The sequence below is a fragment of the Protopterus annectens genome, chromosome 15.part0 (assembly GCF_019279795.1).
Source record: "Protopterus annectens isolate FY-2018-M chromosome 15.part0, PAN1.0, whole genome shotgun sequence".
Lineage (NCBI taxonomy): Eukaryota > Metazoa > Chordata > Ceratodontiformes > Protopteridae > Protopterus > Protopterus annectens.
Window position 1 is genome coordinate 25,325,933 of NC_056749.1, and position 18,296 is coordinate 25,344,228.

At 41.7% G+C, this 18,296-nt stretch overlaps 1 protein-coding gene across 1 annotated transcript in view; it reads left to right on the forward strand.

Annotated features, from left to right (window-relative positions):
• The window catches only part of LOC122790010 (interleukin-12 receptor subunit beta-2-like), a 1,182,445-nt gene that overhangs the window by 1,075,853 nt on the left and 88,296 nt on the right, over positions 1-18,296 (forward strand). The gene's annotated exons all lie outside the window — the stretch shown is intronic.

The window sequence follows — 18,296 nt, forward strand, 5'->3', positions numbered from 1 at the left end:
ATATTCATAATCAGGACTGGTGTTTTATGGGGCCTTACTTCATTTTATTTTACTGTTCTAAAATGGTCCTAGTTATAACCCTTGAAAACTACAAAGACAGAAAACTATCAGTTACGAAACAGTTAGAATGCAACTTCAGCGAGTAATGAAAATACAGTATAATTAGTTGATTTTGCATCTTCCACATATCCTCGAAAATAAAATGGTGCAATTATAATTGCAAGACTGGCCTTTTCTGAAACTCACACCACAAGTACACACACACTTGAAATGTTTACTGACACCTGTGCAGTTTACACATAAACACGAAGAGTAAAACTCAAAAAAAGGTGATTTTGCAAGAGGGAAAGCCCCCCTTCCTCACTTGGAAGGCTTTCTCCATCACAACCTTGTCTTTATTATTCTTACTTTGAAATTTGCTGCACCTCAGAGAAAAATCAGGCAACTAAATCCAGGCTAAGTTCATCTCATCCTTTTTCTGGATGTTTGATCTCAGACATTGTAAAACACGCAACTCAAACGCATTTTCATATGAAATGAGCAAAAAGGAATGAGTTATAAAATGTTCAAAAGGAGAAGCTCTGGCAGCTGTGACTCAAGCAACCTAGTTTCAGGCAAATGACTGACACCCTTCTATTCTATTTTAATCCTTATTACATGGCTGTCATAGGTTCATAGTTTTAAACCTGTCAGACTATGGAGTTCAAGGAAAAAGCAAGAATGTTGAGGCTGAAGAAGCAGAAATTAGGATTGGAAATGAGATATCAGAAGAGCCGCTAATGTGAAGAGGCAGAGGATTCCCTTGTTTGCGTTCAAGCATCATGGAAGTTTTTTTTTCTATGTTTGATATCTAATGAGAGTTTGAGGAAGCTAGTGAGGAACTTTAAGGTTCAGGCATGATTTTTTTTATATTTAGTAGCATTGGTCACAGTGGAGCAGTAAACATGGAAATGTGTCACTATAGAGTAGAACCCATGGCAGTGGCCACTGGGGTGCATCATTCATAGGAATGAGCCATAGCAGTCAGAGGTTACAGCATGAAGAATAAGGACTAGGCAGCAAGGAAAGGTGATAGTAATGACTGTAGGTCAGTGGTATACTCTTTACTATAAGGCATGACTGTCACACAACTAAGTCTAGTCTGTCTTCTCATAATTCTTTATAACTCCACAAGTTGTCACAATAGCAATATCCCTAAACTTAGTAGCACAACACTATATTATGCACACTCATATACAGACACCACACATTATAATAATATCTGTCCACAATTGTTCAAGAACTACATAACAGACCAATTCAAAACTAAACACATATGCTCTCATTCCTACTCCAAAAAAAACACAATACTTTCTTACACTCATCACCAAACTCCAACATCTGTATCACCATTTTAACACCACGCTTACCATACTTGGGGATATCCACCCCAACCCAGGCCCAAATCCATCCTGTCCAACACAAACTGCTCCAACACAAATGTCAGAACATAACACCCCCACTATCTTCATCCCTGGGCAAATCAATAACAGCAGCAACACCAACCATCTTTTAATGCTAAATATTAATATCAGAAGTATCAAAAATAAAATATCTGAACTCCAGGCCACAATAGCACACTACTCCCCAGACATAGCTGCTTTAACAGAAACCTGGCTAAATAAAAACATAACTAACTCAGAAGTTCTGCCTACTGCCTACAGTATCATTAGACAAGACAGACCACTTCGTAGAGGGGGTGGAACTGCCTTACTGTACAAGTCCAACTTAACTGCACGTCAATTACCAAACTGCTACCCCTCCCCCAATAATTGGGACATACTTATCTCACAACTTCAACTTCACCCTAAAAAGGTCATCACCACAACTGTGATCTATATTCCACCTGGTAATACACCTGCTAGCCTTGAAGACTTCTTATCCTGGTGTTCTTCCACATACTCACAAGAAACCCTTATTCTGGGGGACTTCAACCTAGATTGGTTCACCTGTATACCAGAACCACCAAGTAATCTAATAAATCTCCATGGCTACCAGCAGCTAGTCCAAATTCCAACAAGATGTGATAAAAAATCTCAAATGGAATCCATCCCTGACTGGGTCCTAACTAACAACCCCACATTGTACCCAAACACAGGCAGTCTTCCAGACACCTTAAGTGACCACAACGTAATACACCTTATACGTAGTAGAACGAGCATATGCAAAACCACAAACTATAAATCCACTAGAAACACAAAAAAATTCTCTCCTGAGGTCCTCAATACTTTACTCTGTAATTGTGACTGGACCCCCCCCCCAAAAAAAAAAACCCTCCCACTTGACCAGGCTGTAGCATATTTCAACAAAACTTTTCTACAACACCTAGACCCTGTCGCTCCAATGCACAGAATCAAGGTTAAAACCTATATAAACCCTTGGCTCAGTAAAGAAACCAAACAAATCCTCAAGTCCAGAGACACTGCCTGGCTTTACTATTAAAAAAACGAAGAAACACAAAACTAAACTAAGTACCAAGAACTGCACAACCATGCAAAAAAATGCATTCAGCTGGACAAAAAATCCTACTACACATTACAAACTAAATAACAACACAACCCCCCAAAATTTTGGAAAAATGTAAACCAGCTACTAAAACCTACCCAGAAAGCTACCCCCAAACCAACCACCCCTGATACTAAAGATCTCATCAAAACAAACTTCTATCCTTAGTATCACAGGACAGTTCTTACCTCACTATCCCCCCCAACACAAATAACACTAATACAAGCTTTATCCTCAAAACAGTTTTCACCACTTCAATCAAAAGCATGCTCTCCAAACTAAAAACCTCATCAACAGCAGCCGACCTACTCCCCAGCTATTTCTTGAAACTCACAGCAGATGCTATTGCTATCCCAGTCTCCACTCTTATAAACAGATCAATTGTTGAAAACTATGTGCCCAAACTCTGGAAAATATCCTATGTTACACCCATACATAAAGGAGGGACCTCCACTGAACTTAATAACAACAGGCCCATTGCTTTACTCTCCCCCCTGGCCAAATTACTAGAAAAATGCATCCATACTCAGGTGCTAAAATATCTCATAGACAGCAACATCCTGTCACCACCTACTCAGCATGGTTTCAGACCTGCCCATAGTACCACTACAGCCCTCCTCTGCTTCACAGACACAGTAAACCATCTCAAAAATGAAGGCCTGCAGGTGTCAACTCTTTTTTTGGACATGTCCAAAGAATTTGACACAGTCTCACACCAAATCCTGCTAAACAAACTAAACTAATATCACCTATCAAATTCCACTCTTACCTCGTTCCAAAGCTACTTAACTGACAGGTACCAAGCTGTGAAATGGGAAAACTATCTCTCTTTTCAGCTGCTCATAACTATAGGAGTCCCACAGGGTTCTATCTTAGGACCACTACTATTCACTGTCTTCACAAATGACCTCCATACCTCCACACAGCATGCATCTATCATTCAGTTTGAAGATGTTACTACCTTAATCTGTGCTGCACAAAACATTCCCACCCTCCTGCAAACAACTCAACTAGCATTCTCTGACATTGAATGCTACCTTACCAAAGTCCAACTTATCCTCAATCCAAAGAAAACTCAGCTTATGGTTATAACCAGTTCTAACAAAAACATTGATAACAGTCAATTCACTCACTACTCCACAAATGCTACTCCAATTGCTCCAGTGGCACAGGTTAAGCTATTGGGAATAACCATAGACTCCCACCTAAAATTTGATAGTCATCTCAACTTAACTATTAAAAAAGTACATGCCAAACTAGGATCACTCTGCCGTATCAAACCATTTCTTACCAACAACAGAAGATCAGCCATTGCTTGCTCCCAACTTCTATCCACCCTACTCTATGCATCTCCCATTCTGACTAATCTCAACAAAACTGAACTAAGCAAAATGGAAGCCTGCTATAACAGAATTGCCCGCTTTGCTGCAAATTGCTCATATAGAACTCATCACTGTACTGCTTTCAGACAGCTCCACTGGCTTGAACTGCCCAACCTCCTAACCTACAATCAGCTCTGCCTCTCACTCTTTTACCTCTCCATCTGCCCTCAAAAACCTAGTACAACATCACTCAGCCAAAGGCCTCTTAGATCATCAAGAAAACTACCATTAGAAGTCAGGAACAGCTATAATAGCTTTGGAGGTGCACTATATAGTAGTTCAGTGGCTAAAAAATGGAACTGTCTCCCCACTAGCATACAAAACACATAGTCTACTTTATTTTTAAAGTAATATTTTTTGTTTGTTCTCTCCACTGTAACTGTTGATGTACTGCATACCACTGTAAAAACATGTCTTTTGTAATTTGTGTGTATACAGATCATGTCTAAATATCTAAATAGGTTCATAGGTTCATACTAGGCTATCTGCCCGAGGGCATTTACAAGCCTAGCCCATCGTTTTGTGGCTTACGCCACCCCTTTAGTATGGGGAACTATACCCATTATTTTGCTGTGCCTCTGTCGAGCAGTGACACTGAGGTAATCCCTGGGGTATATCTGCGATCTCCCATCCATTGGTCAAGATTTCTCTTGAACAAGGCCAGCGAGGTGCTCTGCCTCACATGTACCGGGATTTTGTTCCACAGCATAGGGAGTCTTTGGGTGATGAATCTATCCCTCCAGCACGTCCTATTAATAGCCGTGTCAAGGTTTAAGTCTCGCGCCCTTGTGGCTCTGATGGATCTAGATTTTTTGAGGTGAAGCATATTCATCAAATCTGGGTTTGACATGGCCTTGTATGTTAGGCAAAGGTCACCTCTGAGCAAGCGGTGGCGACTGAATAGAGCTGGAGTTCTTTCAGTCGGGCAGCATAGGACAGATTTTTGAGACCCTTTATCCTTTTGGTGAGGAACTTTTGTGGCCTCTCCAGCTGCTGCAAGTGTCGGGTCAGATACATTCCGAATGGGGCATTGTACTCAATCATTGGTCTGATGAGTGATGAGTAAAGGGAGACTATGACCTCCCTTGATCTAGATGAAAATCCCTTCATGATAAGGTGGGCAATGTAGAAGGTCTTACTAACTACTTTAGCTACATGGGTGTCGAATGACAGACTACTATCAACCTGGGTCCCCAGGTCCCTGATAACTTCTTCTGTGCTCAGTGGATTGCCACCTATTTGGTAGCTAGGGGTAACCTTGTTTTTCCGAAGGTATGACTATGCATTTTTGGCATTTAACTTTAGGCCGTGGCTCTGGCACCAGTTATCCGTTTCTGTGAGACCCTTCTGAAGGATATCTGTGTCAGATGTGTTTTCTACTATGGCGCCAGTTTGCAGTCATCTGCAAACTTTGTCAGCCATAACCCTCCTGTGTTTGCTTGTACTTGGAAAAGTAGATGCCAAACAAGAGTGGGCCCAGGACTGAGCCCTGTGGGACACCACTTGTGACAGGCTTTGAGTCTGACATGGCGCCAGCAACTCTGACCCTGTGGGTTCTGTCACTCAGCCAGTTTGCAACCCATCTTGTGATGTATAGGTTGACATTTAAGCTGATGAGTTTTTCAATGATACCCGAGTGGGGTATTGTATCAAGGCCTTAGCCAGATCGAGGTAGGCTGTATGGACTGCCTTTCCCTCATCAATGGCTTTGGTGACTGTTTGAAAAAGTCAACCAAGTTTAAAGGCATGATCTGCCTTTGACAAAGCCAAACTGGGTTGGATCCAAAGTCTGCAAATTCCCTATGTCTTTATTTATGAGGTCCATTATGATCCTCTCCATGGCTTTGCAGATAAGGCTTGTCAAGCTAATGGGCCGGTAATTTCCAGGGTCAGTGGAGGCACCGCCTTTGTGAAGTGGTACCACAGTTGCAGTGCGCCACTCCTGGAGTGCGTATCCAGAGGTAAGACTATGATTAAACAGCTGTCCTAGCTGTGGGTTTAATTCCTCATTGAGTTCATGGAGCACACAGCCGGGGACACCATCAGGTCCCATGGATGCTGTGTTTTTTGCTTTGGAGAGAGCAGTTCTCACTTGGGCGCTGGAGATGTTTGGGGGGCTGCAATCGTTTGGTATAAATAGAAATAGTTCCTTTGTTTGGGTATTGAACCCTGCACCTTGTGTTTGTGGGGCTGAAGCACTAACCATTGTACCAATTCTCAACATACATAAATGTATCTGTAATTTCTCTATGTGGAGCTTTTTTCCCGGGCCTCTGCTGAAAAAGGGCCTTTTCAGCTCAGTCAGACACCCCGGTTAACAAATGTAAAGTAAAATAAAAAAAAAAAAGTCATCTGAAGCAAATAATGTAAAAGAACATGTTTCCCTTAGTATGATGTTTAGGGTAGTTCTGCAATGCAGGAAGATAGATTCAATAAACAAAGTATATTTTCTTTTGGGGTAGAAAGTATCTTTTACCAAAACGCACCTCTGCTTCAGGAAATAACAGACTAAAAAAGAATAGCAGCTTTTATCTGAGATGTTATTTAGTTTGCAGTGAGTCTACATTTTGGGAGAAGGATTTTATGGATATTGGGAGGTGGTGGGCTAGTGAGATGCTTTGGGTGAAATGCTGGTACTGAGTGCCAAATATGGTTCTTCTGTGCCACAGTGGTGAAGTAGGGCACAAAGTTATATATTGAGAAGCATGGTGGTGTTTGAAGATCATAGGCTGTTGCTGGGAGCCAGGGCAGATGTGTTTAGACTACAGTTGGTCATTGGGAGCCAAGACTGGTGATATGTGCCCAGGAGTGATTATTAAGAATTGGTGCTGTAGGGCCAGAGGGTGGCCACGGTGGTGCAGCAGTTAGCATTGTTGCCTCACAGCAAGAGGTTCTCCAGTTCGATCCTCGGCCGGGGTGCCTTCTGTGCGGAGTCTGCATGTCCTCCCTGTGGTCACGTGTGTTTCCTCTGGGTGCTCCGGTATTTTCCCACATCCCAAAGACATGCTGTAGGTGGATTGAACACTCTAAACTGGCCCTAGGCGTGAGTGCACGTGTGTGTGTGCCTTCTGTAGAAGGTTGGGTGCCGGGCTGGCAACTCGACACCATAAAACTCCACTGCCAATCAAGAGCGGACAGATAATCTGCTGTGGTGACCCCTAACCGGGAAAAGCCGAAAGAACAAGAAGAAGGTGCTGTAGGGCCTGAGGCAGTTATTGGAAGATGTCACTGGTGTTCTTAGGCAGAGGTAGTTATTGGAAGATGTCACTGATTTTACGAGCCAGAGGCAGTTATTGGAAGATGGCATTGATCCTGTAGGGCCAGAAGCAGTTATTGGGAGACAGCACTGGTGCTGTAGAAACAGAGGTGGTTATTGCAAGATAGCACCTGTGTTGTAGGACCAGATTGAGATGAAGTACTGGCGCTGTAGGGCCAGAGGCAGTTATTGGGAGCCAGAATTGGTGCTGTAGGTCCAGAGAGAGTTATTGGACGATGTCACTGGTGCTGTAGAGCCAGATGTCAGAGGCAGTTACTGGAAAGTAGCACTGATGCTGTAAGGTCAGAAGCAGTTATTGGGATCTTGTATTAGTACTGGATGGCCAGAGGCAGTTATTGGGAACCAGCACTGGTGCTGTAGGGCCAGAAGCAGTTATTGGAAGCCAGTATCAATGCTGTTTGGCCAGAAGCAGTTCTTGGAAGCTGGCACTGATGTTGTAGAGCCAGACATAGTATACCGAGCGAGGCACAGAAGTAATGTAGTAGGATGTGGAATTGGTACCGTAGGACCAAAAGTAGTTACTGAGGACATGGCTGGTGCCACAGGGTCTATGGTCACTGTAGGACCAAAAGTAGTTACTGAGGACATGGCTGGTGCCACAGGGTCTGTGGTCACTGTAGGACCAAAAGTAGTTACTGAGGACATGGCTGGTGCCACAGGGTCTGTGAACACCATAGGACCAAAAGTAGTTACTGAGGACATGGCTTGTTCCACGGGGTATGTGGTCACCATGGAATCAAAACTAGTTACTGAGGACATGGCTGGTGCCATGGGGTCTGTGGTCACCATAGGACCAAAAGTAGTTACTGAGGACATAGCTGGTGCCATGGGGTCTGTGGCCACAATTAGTTGCCAGAGCTAGTTCTGTAAGGCCAGAGTTGGTTTAATTGGAGACTGAGGAAATCAGGATACAAGGATTGCGAACCAAGTGCTGAACGCAAATTTGTTTTATTTTTAAGCTTCACCAGAACAGCGTAAAAACATAAAAACACATCCAATATATTGTAAATCAAGCGCTTTCACCCAGGCACTCCCAGGCTTTCTCAAGACATTTGTTACATAGTTTGGAGGGTTGTTTTATACTGCCCTTACCAAACCCTGATTTTAATTAACATTCAATTATTCAATTATTGAATTTGTGATTAAAGAAATACATTCACTTGTAACATTGTCATAGCTTGATGGTATTGTATTTAACAACAAAATTAAAATACACTCTCCTTACCCTACTCTACTCAACATACAAATAAGGCTTGTTAAAATATATGAAACCTACAAATAACTAAAATAATGTAGACCTACGAAAATACCACAACAGATTACAAGAGTTAAGTACTAAGTTATGTGGTTTACAATTCTTAATAGTGTTTAACACTAGGTATATTAAATCTTGAAGCTTCAGATAGGTATAGCACAGTATTACACAATACTTTGTACTATTTAGGAATACAAACAAAGGCTGCAGTTGCCAGGTTAGGAACACTTCAGAAGTCGTATTGGGACTCAGTAAATATTAGTTGACATTAGGTTGACCAGTTTTAAGAGACTTTTAAATGCATTTTCGTAGGTCTACATTATTTTAGTTATTTGTAGGAAGAGTGAGAAGGAATGTGCAGCTGGATTTGGAGAGGAAGAGTGAGAAAGAATGTTCTGCTCTTTCCTCATTTGTTCCTTCTGAGGTTTTGCAATCTTGGAGAAGGTGTATATATCTTATCTATACACACACACACACTCGCACATGCATGCACACACACACATACACACACACTATATATATATGATGTTTGGTTATTGGGACCCTTGTCTCTTTTGTTCAGGGGAGCAAGAAAAATGTTTTTGTGTTTTGTGACTTTATGACTGTCACTGAATTCAATACAGAAAGTATACAAAGCCAGTGTCTGTGGCACAACAAGTAACAGACTTGTCTTTGGTGTAGAAAGCTGTGGGTTCTATTCCCGATCAGATAGATCAATTGCTGATACTGTGGTGCTGCACTCATGAGTTTGCCATCCTTTGGGCGAGAAGTTAAACCGAGGCCCCATCTGCTTGATTTAGTGGTAGCTCAGCAACTATTGAAAAGAGTTGGGGTACTTTATTTATAGTCATACAAGAAAAGCAACCATTACAGAAACATCACAGAAGCACAATCTTTTCAAAAAAACATTCATATAACAAAGAAACTACTTTAAGCTGTATTCCTCACACTGTTTTTCCCAAAGTTTGTTATATAATAGTTCACCACATCTTGAGAGCCAGAGCATCCAGCTAGCACTGACAATAATTGCATTGTATTCTTCCCTGTGTTGTTTACACAAGTTAGGAGATATACCGTACATTAATATACTTAATGAGATGGTTTGAAGTTTGTTTAATGAAGCAGTACATATAGCAGCATTCCAAAATCATTGTATTTTTTCCACAAGAAATACGAGCATGTTCCATGGTTTCCTCACAGTGATAGTTTATCCAGTGTCATTCCCCATCGATAGTCCTGTATTTCATATATTCCAACAAATCTAAACTGTCGTTCTCCAACTGTTCATAAAACAGTGGTAGTATGAGTAGCCCACGGCCTGATATAATAAGTGTCCATTATTATGTTAGCCCATGGGCTGATATAATAAGAATTGTCCATTATGAACTCTGCACAGAAGGCACCCCAGATGAGAATTAAACCAGAGAGCCTTTTGCTGTGAGGCAATAATGCCTGATGTTGTGCCAGTGTGCTGCCTTAATGTCTTCTTAATTATATATTTGAATATGTATAATATGAGTCTTTGAATGAGACTTTCCACATTACTCAGTAAAGTGCAATGAAGCAAGAAACACAACAGGGTAATACATTACTAATCCCCATCACTTTTATTGCAGTACACTGTACGCCTTTTTATGGGATTCCATCTACATCCATTAAAAAAAACTAAAAAAATGTACCTAGTAGCCGTTTTTCTCTTTCTTTAGGAAAGGGGTCTGCATTTCCCACATAGCCAAGTTTACCAAGAATAAGAGACTGTAACAAGTATACTTTCTGCTGGTAGGACAAAGAAAATGTTCCCAACTGCTCAATGTATTGTTATCCATATTTAATAAATGATTTGTCTGCTATAAGTAGATAGTCTCATGTCCGTATAATATACCCATGATGTTAGAAAAAAATGGAAGATATTCCAAACCCTTTACAGTTCACAATATTGAAAAAAACAATTCCATTATATTCAAAGTATGCTCTAAATCTTAATCTCCATCATTGTTAGCAATAATGTGTAACTCATCAGCAAAAAATAAACGATGGTAAGGATACCTCAGGTGTTATATTCATGGACAGCTCAAACACTGACCAGAACATTCAGTAAGAACAGTATTCATAATTAAGCAAAATAACAGGACACTGATGGCGGACCCTTGCTTGATACATCAATAGACTCTAATTTTTCAGCCCAGGTTTCTGTTAACTAATGGTCTGACCCAAGAATTTGTACAAGTACTTTGCAAGATAGACATGATGGAGTCATGAATGTTATAACCATTTAAAATGTCCCATAAACTAGAATGTCAGAAGCTTTCGACACATCACAGGAAAGTAAAAGTTCATTATTACATTGAATAGTAGAAATTATTTCTCTTAGCAATACTAAGACATCTTTAATAGTCCTTCCATGTGTTCCAAAATCCCCTGGATGAAACAATTTCACAGTAATTTTGGTTAACCATTCACAAAGTGTTTACAGGAAATGTTATTGTCTGTATTAATACTTGTTAATGGCTCCAATTAATTAATAATGTTCTGTCTCCTTTTTTAAAATCCATTTCAACATACCTTCACAAATAGTATTATTAATCCCAAACTTTAACCGTTCATGAAGCACTTGTAAAATAATCCTTTTCTGAACTGATGAAGAAGAGGGGTACAGCATCTGGTTCAGGAGAGGAGTCAACAACAACTTGCTGTGACACACTGTTTAATCCTTCTAGAACAATAAATAGGTTTGATTAGGGTAATATTGTCATAGTCATGATCAGACCGGCTTCAAGGTTGGGTATTCCTACATTTTGGCTGGCTACTGCTCTAAAAAGATTTTCTTGCATTTTCTTAATATTTTTACTCAAAAAGTGGGATACCTCTGCTTTTGTTCCCCTGACAACATATTTGTGTGTAAGTAGAAAACTTTACTCCATCTTCTGTGATATCTTCAGCAGTCCTTTTAAAGAGTTAATGAAGGAAGTGTTATTATGGTGCAAGGAATGTGCATAATCTTTAGCTACCTTTGCATATTCCTTTCTCCTTTCTGCCCACAAATCTTTTTCCATAAGACAATAAAGCTTCTTATATTTAGTTTTGTAAATAAGCTACCATTCAGATAATTCAAGTGGCATAGGTCTGAACTCATGGGGGGGGGGGGGGTGCAAAACAAACAAGCAAAAGGTGGGGTATTGTCTTTTTTGTTCTCCAAACAGCATTTTCCATGGTTATATGGGGATACCAATGCGGTTTGCTAGAAGCAAGAAACATGGATAGGAGGAATTTGGGAATAGAGAGAGGTACTAGACAGTGGTACTCACTGTTAGCAGTTCTGTTCACACTAGTTATGTAGGAACTAGCTGTGAAGGTAAGGAAAGAGCACAATAAAATGAGGTGGGTGGATCACAATTTCTACTGTTCGCAGAAGACTGTGTTCTGCTGACAGATGACAAAAACGCAGCTGGAGAAATAGCACTGAAGGAACTTGCAAGGTCTGAGAATGCATCAGTGCTGTGGTCAGCACAGGACAGGACACTGATAAGACAGAACTAGTCAAAAGCAAGGGAAATTCATCAGGGCTGCGGGCAGCACAGGACAGGACACTGATAAGACAGAACTAGTCAAAAGCAAGGGAGATGCATCAGGGCTGTGGTCAGCACAGGACAGGACACTGATAAGGCAGAACTAGTCAAAAGCAAAGGGAAATGCATCAGGGCTGTGGTCAGCACAAGGCAGGACACTGATAAGGCAGGACTAGTCAAAAGCAAAGGAAGTGAAACCTTACACGAAGCAGAGTTCCCAGAATACCTGGAAGTCCTAGTAGGGAGAACAAGCTCTGAAACAGTGCAGAAGAACATAAAAGAAACAAAGGTCAACATTAATAGGGGAGCAGATGCACCCCATCAGGAAAGGGTGAAGGGGAGCACATGCACCCCATCAGGGAAGAGGAGCACATGCACCCCATCAGGAAAGGATGAAGGGTAGCACATGCACCCCATCAGGGAAGGGTGAAGGGGGAGCACATGCACCCCATCAGTAAAGGGTGAAGGGGGAGCACATGCACCCCATCAGGAAAGGGTGAAGGGGGAGCACATGCAACCCATCAGGAAAGGGTGAATGCAGTAAGAATGATGGAATGGCTTGTTATAGTGTATACACACACACACACACACACACACACACACACACACACACACACACACACACACACACACACACACACACACACACACTCTGTCCAATAGAGCCAAAGGATTAAACATTAGCAAGCAAACTGCAGAACAAAATAGAAAATTGAATAGCTAAAGGGGAGGGGAGTCACAAGATGCAAGCTAAGAGTATTCAGGAAAAAAGGGGGTGGGGAGTCCTGTGGCATACAATACAGTCAAACAGACTGAGGAAGAAAAAAAGGATGGCAACCCCAAATGAGGTCTCCAATGAGCTAAGTGGGAAGGAGAAGTGAGGAAGCCCTGCAAAGATGGGGAAAGGTAACATATGACAAACAGGAAGACAGGAAGTATTGGGATAAGAAGGCATAGGGAAGCCCTGCAAAGGTGGGGAAAAGTAACATATGACAAACAGGAAGAGAGGAAGGTATTGGGATAAGAAGGCTGAGGGAAGCCCTGCAAAGGTGTGGAAAGGTAACATATGACAAGCAGGAAGAAAGGAAGGTATTGGGATAAGAAGGTAACATATGACAAGCAGGAAGAGAGGAAGGTATTGGGATAAGAAGGCTGAGGGAAGCCCTGCAAAGGTGGGGAAAGGTAACATATGACAAACAGGAAGACAGGAAGGTATTGGGATAAGAAGGTAACATGACAAACAGGAAGAGAGGAAGGTATTGGGATAAGAAGGTAACATGACAAACAGGAAGAGAGGAAGGTATTGGGATAAGAAGGTAACATGACAAACAGGAAGAGAGGAATGTACTGGGATAAGAAGGCTGAGGGAAGCCCTGCAAAGGTGGGGAAAGGTAACATATGACAAACAGGAAGACAGGAAGGTATTGGGATAAGAAGGTAACATGACAAACAGGAAGAGAGGAAGGTATTGGGATAAGAAGGCTGAGGGAAGCCCTGCAAAGGTGTGGAAAGGTAACATGTGACAAGCAGGAAGAGAGGAAGGTATTGGGATAAGAAGGCTGAGGGAAGCCCTGCAAAGGTGGGGAAAGGTAACATATGACAAACAGGAAGAGAGGAAGGTATTGGGATAAGAAGGTAACATGACAAACAGGAAGAGAGGAATGTACTGGGATAAGAAGGCTGAGGGAAGCCCTGCAAAGGTGGGGAAAGGTAACATATGACAAACAGGAAGACAGGAAGGTATTGGGATAAGAAGGTAACATGACAAACAGGAAGAGAGGAAGGTATTGGGATAAGAAGGCTGAGGGAAGCCCTGCAAAGGTGTGGAAAGGTAACATGTGACAAGCAGGAAGAGAGGAAGGTATTGGGATAAGAAGGTAACATGACAAACAGGAAGAGAGGAAGGTATTGGGATAAGAAGGTAACATGACAAACAGGAAGAGAGGAAGGTATTGGGATAAGAAGGCTGAGGGAAGCCCTGCAAAGGTGGGGAAAGGTAACATATGACAAGCAGGAAGAAAGGAAGGTATTGGGATAAGAAGGTAACATGACAAACAGGAAGAGAGGAAGGTATTGGGATAAGAAGGTAACATGACAAACAGGAAGAGAGGAAGGTATTGGGATAAGAAGGTAACATGACAAACAGGAAGAGAGGAAGGTATTGGGATAAGAAGGCTGAGGGAAGCCCTGCAAAGGTGTGGAAAGGTAACATATGACAAACAGGAAGACAGGAAGGTATTGGGATAAGAAGGTAACATGACAAGCAGGAAGAGAGGAAGGTATTGGGATAAGAAGGTAACATGACAAACAGGAAGAGAGGAAGGTATTGGGATAAGAAGGTAACATGACAAACAGGAAGAGAGGAAGGTATTGGGATAAGAAGGCTGAGGGAAGCCCTGCAAAGGTGTGGAAAGGTAACATGTGACAAGCAGGAAGAGAGGAAGGTATTGGGATAAGAAGGCTGAGGGAAGCCCTGCAAAGATGGGGAAAGGTAACATGTGACAAGCAGGAAGAGAGGAAGGTATTGGGATAAGAAGGTAACATGACAAACAGGAAGAGAGGAAGGTATTGGGATAAGAAGGTAACATGACAAACAGGAAGAGAGGAAGGTATTGGGATAAGAAGGTAACATGACAAACAGGAAGAGAGGAAGGTATTGGGATAAGAAGGCTGAGGGAAGCCCTGCAAAGGTGTGGAAAGGTAACATATGACAAACAGGAAGAGAGGAAGGTATTGGGATAAGAAGGTAACATGACAAGCAGGAAGAGAGGAAGGTATTGGGATAAGAAGGCTGAGGGAAGCCCTGCAAAGGTGTGGAAAGGTAACATGTGACAAGCAGGAAGAGAGGAAGGTATTGGGATAAGAAGGCTGAGGGAAGCCCTGCAAAGGTGGGGAAAGGTAACATATGACAAACAGGAAGACAGGAAGGTATTGGGATAAGAAGGTAACATGACAAGCAGGAAGAGAGGAAGGTATTGGGATAAGAAGGCTGAGGGAAGCCCTGCAAAGGTGTGGAAAGGTAACATGTGACAAGCAGGAAGAGAGGAAGGTATTGGGATAAGAAGGCTGAGGGAAGCCCTGCAAAGGTGTGGAAAGGTAACATGTGACAAACAGGAAGAGAGGAAGGTATTGGGATAAGAAGGTAACATGACAAACAGGAAGAGAGGAAGGTATTGGGATAAGAAGGTAACATGACAAACAGGAAGAGAGGAAGGTATTGGGATAAGAAGGTAACATGACAAGCAGGAAGAGAGGAAGGTATTGGGATAAGAAGGCTGAGGGAAGCCCTGCAAAGGTGTGGAAAGGTAACATATGACAAACAGGAAGAGAGGAAGGTATTGGGATAAGAAGGCTGAGGGAAGCCCTGCAAAGATGGGGAAAGGTAACATGTGACAAGCAGGAAGAGAGGAAGGTATTGGGATAAGAAGGTAACATGACAAACAGGAAGAGAGGAATGTACTGGGATAAGAAGGCTGAGGGAAGCCCTGCAAAGATGGGGAAAGGTAACATATGACAAGCAGGAAGAGAGGAAGGTATTGGGATAAGAAGGTAACATGACAAACAGGAAGAGAGGAAGGTATTGGGATAAGAAGGCTGAGGGAAGCCCTGCAAAGGTGTGGAAAGGTAACATGTGACAAACAGGAAGACAGGAAGGTATTGGGATAAGAAGGTAACATGACAAACAGGAAGAGAGGAATGTACTGGGATAAGAAGGCTGAGGGAACTTCTTGGTGAAGAATCAGACAGAGAGCTGCCAAGCACTAGGGTGAAGAAGAAAAACACTTAATGTACACATCTAAGGGAAAAATAGAAATCAGCAAGGAGAGAATAAACGTGAAGGAGAAGGAGAGAGAGAAAATAAAGGCATTTATGAAACAAAAAAGGAGCCAGCACCTAGGATGAATGAAGCAATGATTTATTGGAACTAGACCGGTTTCAGCAAGTAGCTTTCATCAGTAGTATAATCACAGGCAGCAGGAAAAGACCTTGCAATAAATACCTGTTCCAATCATAAACTCTGACATCATTTCCTGCTTAAGAATGACAACAAGGTAATCCTATAAACATGCAAATTCCTAAATAATTACTATAATATGGATGATAAAATAAACATATCCATTAGTAAATAATATGACCCACAAATGTATGAGGCAAAAATGCAAAGAGAGAAGAAAAGTTACAATTTATCATTGAGTCCAGGGGAGAAAGACCCCCAAGTTTTGCTATCCATTTCCTTTCCTTCATATTGAGTATATTATGCCAACCAGTTTTAAAAGATCTGTTACCTATAATATTATCAATAACTGTAAATGAAAATTTAGCAGTTGGGTGAGTCAGTGTGTGTCTATATAATGCATTGGTGGCTCGGGCATTCCTAATGTCTCCCAAATGCTCAGACATTCTAACCCTAAATTGTCTAGATGTTTGGCCTACATAAAAGGCTTGACAAATGCAGGTCGCAAAGTAAACAACCCAGTCTGTACTGCAATTACCAAAACAGTGTATATTGTCCAGTGTTCCTACTGGTGAAAGTTTTAGTTTTGAAGATGTACTTACAAAATGTACAATGTCGACAGGGGTATGATCCAACCAATTTATTCCCCATAAGAGTTTTTTTTTTGATAATTGACATGCTGAAATGTAGTTTTTTTTATAATAAGAAAAGTGAGACCCCAAAGTCTTACCTTTTCTATATGAGAATGAACACCTGTCCCCAAGGTAATCCTCCAATTGTGAATTGTTTTTTAAAATGTTCCAATGTTTGTCCACAATATCCATAATGTGCACTGTATTCCTGCCATGTGTTGTAACAAACCTCAAAATGTCATTAATTATTCTGCTTGTGATGTGGTTGATATTGTAATAATGTGTCCCTGGATTGGTTTCCAGACCACTGCATGGCAGAACTAACGTTTTGTTTAGCATATCCCCTAGCTAAAAATCTATTGGCTAAATCCTGATGGTATTGTGTCAGGTCCTGTTGAGATGAGCAAACCCTCTTAAGGCATAAAAACTGAGATTTGGGAATATTATTGATTGTATGTTTAGGATGGAGACTGTTGGCATGTAGCAAGGTGTTATATTCTGGAAATTTACGATATACAGTGGTCCTTAGTGTGTTATCAGACTGACGCTGTAAAAGAACGTCAAGAAAATGAATTTCATTTTGATGGTAATCAACCGTAAATTCAACACCTCATATATTTCCATTAAGATGTTCTATAAACTCATCCAAATATTGGCTACCTCCTTTCCAAACCAGCCAACAGTCATCCAAGTACCTTCTCCAAATGTCAATTTCAGGCAAATATAAATTATGAAGTTCATCATAGATAATATGCTCCTCCACATATCCCATATAAAGGTCAGCATAAATGGGGACTCTGAGAAAATAAAGGCAGCATGGGAAATATGGGAGAGAGAAAAGAAAAAGGCAAGGCAAGGAAAATATACAAAGACATGGGAGAAAAGAGAAGAGGCAGTATTGAAGGAATAAGGTCTGGATGGGTAGGGAAAAAGGATGACATTCATGCCCAGATTGATGAAAGCAGGTGAGAACCATAGCCAAGGAGATGCATAGAGTGGAACAGCAGCCAAAAGGCCAGGGAGATCAAGGAACTAGAGCAAGGACTCACAGAAATGCAGAATTATATTCCCCGATGGGACCAAACACGTGGAATCATTTACAAATGGTACTCACACCAAGTACATGGCAGGGGAAGGCAAACATCAAATATGGGAGACACAGTCAGGAGAAAGCAGGGATTTAGAAAGCTGAAAAAAAATGAAAAATACTGTGATAAACCAAACCTGTAGGCAGAAAGTGTAAGAACGTTGAGATCCTCATTAGCCCTACTGAAGGGAGCATTGCTGTTTGTCCACCCCTCATCCTGCAGTCGCCGTCTTCTTCTTCAGTATCTCAGACTACATTACCTTAGTCTCTATGGATGCATATGGTAAGAGTCCTTCACCAGTGGCTATTGGAGTGAATGAGACTTCTACACCAGATGCCCTTTGCCAAGTACCTATGCCAGCCATCTGACCTTTTCAGGTTTTCATTTGTGCCATCTGGAGGCTTAGCCTGGAATGACAGAGTACCTGCTGTGCTGGTGCAAGAACTTCCAGACAATAAAGGAGAGGCTTCCTAGCAAAGAAATGAGGCCTCATACCTCCTTTTCATTAGGTTACCACCTCAGGGACAGATACTCCCCCTACAGATGCCCGGAATGACACCTCATGCCTCCTTATCATTAGGGTTACCACCTCAGGGC